Below are 8,511 nucleotides of genomic sequence, written 5' to 3'. Positions count from 1 at the left end.
GATAGCGCACTTGGCCTCACACGCGGCGAGTGCGCGCCGAAGAGGCTCGCATGCCACCGCTGCTTTCGCCTGCCGCGGCGACGCGGAGGAGGGGGAGGAGGACCGGATGGGCGCCTCTACGGGCAGTGGGGCAGTCCATTCTGAGGGTGCGCCGCCTGTAGAAAAAGCACCGGGGCGCCTAAGCCGCCGCAGCAGCAGCGCTGTGTGCACTGTGCCGACCTCCCCTATTCTTCGCTAATTTGGCCACGTCTCCAGCTCCGTCGTTTGCACGTGTTCCGAGTCTGGTGCTTACCAGCGTCGTTTTCCTTGCCTGTTGTCGCTGTTCCTGTTCTGTGGTCACTGTCGCCTCGATCCTCCTGCGCGCGTTTTTGCGCTTGTTTGTCACGTTTTCTTTGTTATTTTCGGCATAACCCGCTTATAACAATAATCGGTTATAACAATGATATTTTCATGGCACCTCAATATTGTTATAAGTGGACTCGACTGTAGTACCCAGTGACCGTTTTTTGGATTGTTATCTTGATAGGTAGTTTATATAGGGCAATACATCCTGCTATATTTCTGCCTATCTCTCCTTCGTTGTAGTTTTGGAAAAAGATAGCTATGGTTAGTTTAAATTTACAGTTACTGGACACAGCCTATAAGTGCGTGTATAATGCCATTTTTAGTGGTCGACAACCAAGCAACCAATGAGCAGACGTCTGCAGTGACGCACTGATATTTTGATAAATTTTCTCTTCCACCAATATAATGTGTTTCATTGGTTTGCTACTCAGCTTTCTTTGAATTTGTAAAAATCAGCCAGTCACCAGAACAATATATTTTCAGCTGCTATTGTTATTTTTATCTTCCAAGCTAAAGCTCATTTGTTGACCCGCTACTGCAGAGGGAGGGAGTGGTGGGGGAGGGAGGAGGGAGAGAGAGAGAGACAAAACATTTTAATGAGCTCAAATGTGAGAGTGGAACCCTAGTCCGGGAATCCATGCGTTGCCCTCGCCGTCTTGGCCCGTGTCATCAGGAGAGTCTGGTCCTCCGGTTGACAGCTGGTCAACAGTGTCTCCCACAGCTCAGGAAAGGAACAGGTGAAAAGGGGTGGTAGGGCGGCAATAGTATTTTGAAGCGTATGTATCGAGCATTGCTTGACTCATGCGTGCAGTTCTGCAGACATAAGGATATGGGTTAAAAAAGTGGTCCGCTAGAGCTCTTCAAGCTTATTAGGGGCTGTGATATTTGCGCATCTCCTCCACGCACTCGAAGGGTGCTTTGTGGCGGACTAGTCTGAGGGTGGTTTATATACATTTGCGCGTATGTTCAGAGTGCGTAGTCATTGTCCGCAACGCGAGATTTTCGGAGTGCCTGGAAGACCATAGCTGTGATGCTTTGGTATATTCGTTCCTGCTCGTCAAAAAAGGGCAGTGTCAGGAGACGGGGGAATCCTACAGGATATGGGACAGGGTTTGTTTTTCTTTTTCTGACGTCTCGTAAATATCCAGGGTGATCATGATGCACAGCTTGGCAAAGCTCTTCTCGGAATAAAAGTTGGCCATGGCATGGGGATACCCTATCGTGAGGAACAGCTCGGGCTAAGACGTGGGCCCCATTCCCCATTGCGTCATTCCGTTTCCATTGTGGGTTACAAGCCTGGCCAATCCTGTATACAAATAGCGCCATCTGCTGGTTTGCTTTGAGCACTTTTGTTGTCCTGCAGAGCAAATGTTAAAAAGGGCCCACTATTCGGTCACTCTGGCATTTGTACATAGTTTGTATGGTTACTACACTATATAACAAAATAAATACTCAGCGGCGCCCGGTTTCGATCCCACGACTCCCTATTGGGAGTCGTATTGGGACTCCCTATTGGGACTCCCCACGACTCCCTAAACGCCGTATTGGGAGATACGCGGTGCTCTTCCCACTACGCTGCAAATTTTTTTTCTTCTTTTATGCATGGAAATTTTAGAAGACTTCAAAAGACAAACACTAACAGACAGCAAAGGGCGTGGTGGTGGTGGTGATGTTTATTGACGGGTGGACCTAGCCTTGCGTGGTATGCCGGCAATTGCTCATCCGATCAGCACCTTTTTACCGCTATGCGCGGGTATTCACCATGACTCGCTGAGGCTTGTGACACGTAAAAATTGCACGATCAAACGAAATATGTCCCCCCTCGTGATCCAATGGCCTTCCGGGAAAATTAAATCGTTCAAAGAGGCATGCGGAGCGGCCATCCTTCGCAGTTCTTTAAACAAAGCTAACCGCTCCTCCGCATGCTCTCGGCAGTCCATAATAAAATAACCGATGTCGCCTGTAGCACCACACGTTCCACACAGAGGTGAAGCGATAATGTTCAGCTTGTGGAGCCACGCCGGTGTCCGCGCTGAGTTGGTCCGGATGCGGAACAGTAAGGTTGCCTCTGTCCTCTTCATTCCTTTTGTGACACAAGGTCGATGTTGTGGTCGCCAAAGAGAGCGGAAATGATCCTGTATGATTGTTTTTTTAAAATGCGCCGTTCATCTGGAGCCACCTTCAGAAGACGAGTGCACGATGTCGCTTCACGAGCCAACTGGTCCGCAGCCTCGTTTCCAGGCACTCCTACGTGGGAAGGGACCCACTGGAAGCGAAAGCAAAATCCGTTTTCCTTTATCTGCTGAAGAAGACGCAGGGAGCGTTGGCAAATTTTATCTGCGGGAAATCCAAGCTGCAAGAGTTGCAGGGCCGACTTGGAATCCGTTAGAATTACCGCATGCTGCAACAGAAGCGATTTGATCTTTTTCAAGGCCGCCTCGATCGCTATGCACTCTGCCGTTGTTGATGACGTCAACTGGTCAATGCGAGCCGCCCAGGAAACGTTCATGCCGGGAATCACAAAGGCCGCTGCGCTGGTATCGGCTTCTCTGTCGACAGATCCGTCCATGAACACATGAACACAATCTCTGCACGACCGGTCCAAGTGCTCAAGTGCTAACATTCTCGCTTCCGCCACTGGTGTATATCTCTTCGAGCGGATGCCCGGAATGGTGAGCTGACACTCCAAACTCTCGAAAGACCACGGTGGCTCCAAGCGATGTTGGTTCTTCCGCCGTTGCGGGTAGAGAATGCTGAGAGTGTTGAGCGCCGCGTATATGCGAGATTCCACCCTTAAGCGGAGACGCCTGAGCAAGGTTTTTCCGGCTGCGGGCTCTCCCAGCCGGACAAGCTCCAAGAGCAACCGCTGAGACGCCATCAAACGAACAGGTGGAAAATGGGACTCTTCCAGGACTTTTTTGTTTGCCGCCGCCTGGGGAACTCCTAGGGATATCTTAACGCCCTGTCGGTGCAGCGCTTCCAGACGAGCATACTGGGACTCCGAGGGAGACAAAACAGGTAGCTGGTAAAGAACACGATTCAAGATGAGCGCCGAGTGGAGCCTGAGCATAGAATATGGGTGACCCCCCCAGTTAGATCCAGCAATTCGTCGAAGCACATTTAAGCGGGGAACCATGGACGTGACAAGAGAATCCACGGCCTGCCTCCAGAATAATTTATAGTCGATGGTGACGCCGAGAAACTTCACACGAGTAGCTTGCCGGATTGGCAAGCCACCTAAAGTTAACTTGAGGCGCGTCGCATTCCGTTTCTTTCCGGGAAACAAAATAAAGCAAGACTTTTCCGCGGAGACTGTAAGTCCCACCGACGAGAGATATGCTTGTACCGTACGAATCACACCTTGAGCAATCATAGCCAATCGCTTGTGTTGATAACCTGAGATCCAGATGCATATGTCGTCGGCATATATTGATAAGTGCACTGACTTGCAGTCCTTGTTTACGGCTCGAGGGAGGCCCGCCATAGCCACATTGAAAAGTGTAGGAGACAGAACACTTCCCTGTGGCACACCTCGCGATACACTTCTAGTGCTACTTAAAACGTCCCCTAATCGCACCTGCATAGAGCGACCTGTGATGAAAGCGTGCACGAAGCGGAGGAGATTTCCTGTCACGCCCATTTGTGACAGCTTTGTGATGATGCCGCTTTGTACGACATTGTCGTAGGCTTTGGACACGTCAAAAAATAGCGCCAGTGTTGATAGTCTATAGGATTGCTGGTGTTCCACATGACTAACAAGATCGAGGACGCTGTCTTGTGCGCATAATCGTTGCCTGAAGCCAGTCATGCATGCCGGAAGCTTTCTCTTACTTTCAAGCCACCACATCAGCCTAGTATTCACCAGCTTTTCCATAAGTTTAGCGACACACGACGTGAGTGAAACGGGCCGATAAGAGGCGATGTCTGCCTGGTCTTTGCTGGGCTTTAGAAGTGGTGCTACCCATGCAAGCTTCCACAAAGCGGGAATATTTCCTGTATCCCATACCTTGTTAAAGTGCAGCAGCAAGTCTTTTTTGCGCTCTAAGGGCAAATTGACAAGCATTTGATTGCTTATCCTATCAGGACCCGCTGCGCATCGTCGGCGCAAACTCTGCATGGCGGTCAGTAGCTCCCGGAAGGTGAAGGGAACATCCATGACACACGAACGCAGAGGAGGCAATGGGCAGGCCGGGCTCTTTGAATCCCCAGAAAAGCTGTCCGCAAAATCCTCAGCCAAGACTTCAAGGGTCATGTTATTTTGTAGGGCTAGAGCGATGAACGGCATGTGCGACCGCTGGTTTCCGGAAAGCCCATTGACAACGTTCCTAATGCGTGTTGCCGGGGTGAAGACGCTTAGAGATTCGCAAAATGCAGCCCATTGCGATCTCCATAACTTCTTTGTGTACCGCCTAATGGCCGAATTTAACCTATTGAAACATGTCTTAAGAGAAGCGTCATTTTTATGTCGTGTTAGCTGACGTTCAGCCCTCCGCCGTGCGGCACACAAGTTCCTGAGCTTGAGGTCTGGTACTGGGAAGTGGGCCGGTAGCTTGAGCGTAGTAGTTGCTGTTGCCTTTCCAGCAAGCATGGAGCGGAAGATATCGCCGCCCGAAGTGCTCACCTTTTCTCTATAGCAGTCCCAGTTGACGACGCTCGTTTGGTTGAAACCCGGCCGCCCCAATAAAAATGGGGAAATGATCGCCGCCCATTCGGTCTGGAGCAGTGTTCCAGGTGATATGTATATCACTAGTATGTAGTGATAAATCTATAGCGCTGGCAGAAGAGGGAGGCCGGAAGAAGGTGGGTGACCCATCGTTTACAATGCGCAACTCCAGTCGGTCGACAGCTTCAACGATGTGCTTCCCACGAATATCTATTTTCTTGTCACCCCACAGCGGATGGTGCGCATTAAAGTCCCCACAGATGATCCGCAGAGCTGGGCAATGGGCACACAACTTTTCCAAGAAATACCTCAAATTTACGTGTGATCGTGGGGACACGTACACAGAGGCGATGCTTACTTTCCGGGTGCCCAGCTGGAGTCTCACAGCCACAACTTCGATGGATTCAGTGCACAGGTCAATGACATCAGTCGAACAAAGATCAAAACTCAGGCAAGAAAACGCACGCATCCAAAAGAGGCAGCCACTCACGAAAAATGCACTTGATCGGCATAGGGGGTTCCGCATGCCGATCAGTCATGCGGCACTTCCACAAGCTAAACAATCCTAGGAGAACGAAAACGTCATATGGCACCCGATTAACATTTCAAATGACAGGAAGCGAATGGTGTACGGGGTGATGTCAATGTCCTCTTTTAGTGTCCGCTGCAAAACGTCCCAGAAGAACACAGCGTCCCGGCACAACACAAAACAATGATCAATTGTCTCTGGTTGATTACAGAGGCGACAGTCGTCCGACCAAGGAATAGACATTCCTTTTTCGCGCAGCCATGTCTTAACTGGGAGTGTGGAAGAATGAAGCTTGAAGAAAAATGTTTTTGCATTTGGCGGGATACACATGCTCATTACGCGTTTTAAAACATTGCTTTTCTGGTGGCCTAAGTAAGGCTGGCGATAAACAGGCACCGGGAATAGACTTTCAATAAGAGTGTTCGTCATAGTTTTCCTTGACATGCTGAACAGATATTCCAAGGAAAACCGCACGGTAAGAAAGTTAAAAGTCAATACGAAGCCTCCATGGGGATTTCTCAAAGAGTACGCTACAAATCCGGGACAGGAGCAAGTGCTACGAACGCGCCTTATGTCCTTGACTCATTCAAACTACGTCAAGAAGCTACTGATACAACGAAGGCACGTGAAGCTGAACGTCAACGGAAACGACGAACTGAAAAAAATTTTCCCCGCATTTCCCCGAGGGGAAGAATGTGAAAGTGCGAATGCATGAGTTGAATTTGAGCGGTTCGGTAATGTTCGCGAAAGAGAGATCACACACACACACACAACTACAAAGAAAGAAAGATGCATTTATTCACAGACACCTATTTGTGTTGTCGTTGTACTTGATTGCTAGAGCGGATCTCAGATTTGAAATTTCGTGTCAGTACTCCTTTAAGCGGGTGCATTAGCCCTTCTCACGCCCGATTCCTGGCCAATCCCCCACGTGGGTATGTGCCATGCACAGACACCTATTTGTGTTGTCGTTGTACTTGATTGCTAGAGCGGATCTCAGCTTTGAAATTTCGTGTCAGTACTCCTTTAAGCGGGTGCATTAGCCCTTCTCACGCCCGATTCCTGGCCAATCCCCCACGTGGGTATGTGCCATGTCAGCGGCCAGGCAGCGCGCGCCCATCTCCCCCCGTTGCCAAGGAAGACGAGGAGATTCCTGGCCAATCCCCCACGTGGGTATGTGCCATGTCAGCGGCCAGGCAGCGCGCGCCCATCTCCCCCCGTTGCCAAGGAAGACGAGGAGCGCGCGCACCCGCAGCTGTTGCTATGTGGACGGACGGCGGTCACCGGAATTCAGGGTCGCTTATAAAGTGCGTTCGCACTTAAAATTTAGAGGAGGATGTTGAATTTCCCGTGGGAAAGCTGTGGCGGGAAGCGCCACGCACCTTGCAGCTCAACCAGCCCCGTCCGCAGCGCCTCTGATGCTGATTGTGGCAGAATGCCCCTAGGGATTGGCCAACAAAAAAATCCATAACGAGATAGGTTCGCGTTCAACCACCGTCGTCATCTTCCCGTAGCGGAACCGCCGCCGAAGAAGAAGGGGAAGACAAAGCTGCGAATAGGAGGGCGTGTACGTTGCTCTCACCCCATCCGCAGCACCTCTGATAATGATTGTGGCAGGATGCCCCTAGGGATTGACCAACCAAAGAATCCATCACGAGATAGCTTCGCGTTCAACCACTGTCGTCAACGTCCCGTAAGGGAACCACCGAAGGAGAAGAAGGAGAAGACAAAGCCACCGGGAGGTATGCTCTGCCCTCCTGCGCTACATTGAAAATTCAAAACGATTCTCTTTATGATTGCGATTGGTCACCCTCGCTTTGATTTTTCAGGGTTTTTTTTTTTTTCAAAAAATTCTCCAACCGGTCTAAATTATCTTTCCTAAGCGTCTCGTGATTAGATCAGAATTCCATTCATTTTAACCATACTCTGTTGATTGGCCGATCCCCTGATTGGGTATGTGCCATATCTAAAGGCGCAACAACAACAACAACAGCTGCGAAGAGGAGGGCGTGTACATTGCTCTCAGCCGGTGCACCAATGTCAACAACCTTTACCTCACCAACGCTGACGGAGACTACCGATTCTACCACAGAGACGACAACATCGACAAGAACATGATGGACGAGTTTTGGCGCCTCGAGAACCACCGCCTACTCACCGTAACACAACAGTACTTGCGTGCCTCTGCCACCGGTGTTGACGCGGACGCGGAATTCCCTCTGGCGCTAGTAAACACCAGATCACTCAACATAACGGCAACACAATGGAACCACACGGAACCGCCACGATGATTCGCATCCTCATCAGGGTTCCCCACGGGAAGATGGTGTAATTTTTTTTTTGGCTGCTTGTCTATGGGATGTCCGCTTACTGAATTTTTTTTTTGTGCATGTTGTTCTTAATTATCCTTCTTCAGCACGCCGGTAGTGCCGGAGTAATGCCGGACGGAGAACAGAATGTCTTTTCAATTTTACACCTGTGTGTCTAGGGACCCAGGTAGCCGTATAATGCAGCATAAAATGCTTGCTTGTGATTGTGAGTGGGGCACGTGGGGATGCATTGTGCTTATTCGCGTTCAGATCAGTATCGCCACCATTTATTTATTCGGGAACAAAAGGTTCAGCCTTTTTGAAACATAAATTACTATGATAGACTCTCATGACTTTTTGTGTTCTTTGACATCAGCTCTTGTAAAGCTACCGGACGTCACAAATTAGCTTTCTGCTAGTGAAATCAACTTTAAAGTAAAATAAATAAATCTGTAGGCTGCTCATTTTTTATATCTTCGCACGGCCCGTAGAATGCCTGTGGCGTTCCGGGTTCGTTGAAAGCTTCTCTCTCTCTCTTTCTCTCTCTCATTTTCTCTCCCTTTTTCTCTCTGTCTCTCTGTCTCTCTCTCCCTCTCTCTCTCCAAGCCATTAGGAAGGTACTTTGTTAAGATTTTCTTTACTTTTTGCAATGTCCTCTCTTGCAA

The sequence above is a fragment of the Haemaphysalis longicornis genome, unplaced genomic scaffold, assembly GCF_048455015.1.
Source record: "Haemaphysalis longicornis isolate Haplotype H1 unplaced genomic scaffold, Haemaphysalis longicornis Haplotype H1 scaffold_2, whole genome shotgun sequence".
In the NCBI taxonomy this organism is placed as follows: domain Eukaryota; kingdom Metazoa; phylum Arthropoda; class Arachnida; order Ixodida; family Ixodidae; genus Haemaphysalis; species Haemaphysalis longicornis.
Note: the sequence above shows the minus strand (reverse complement) of the source record.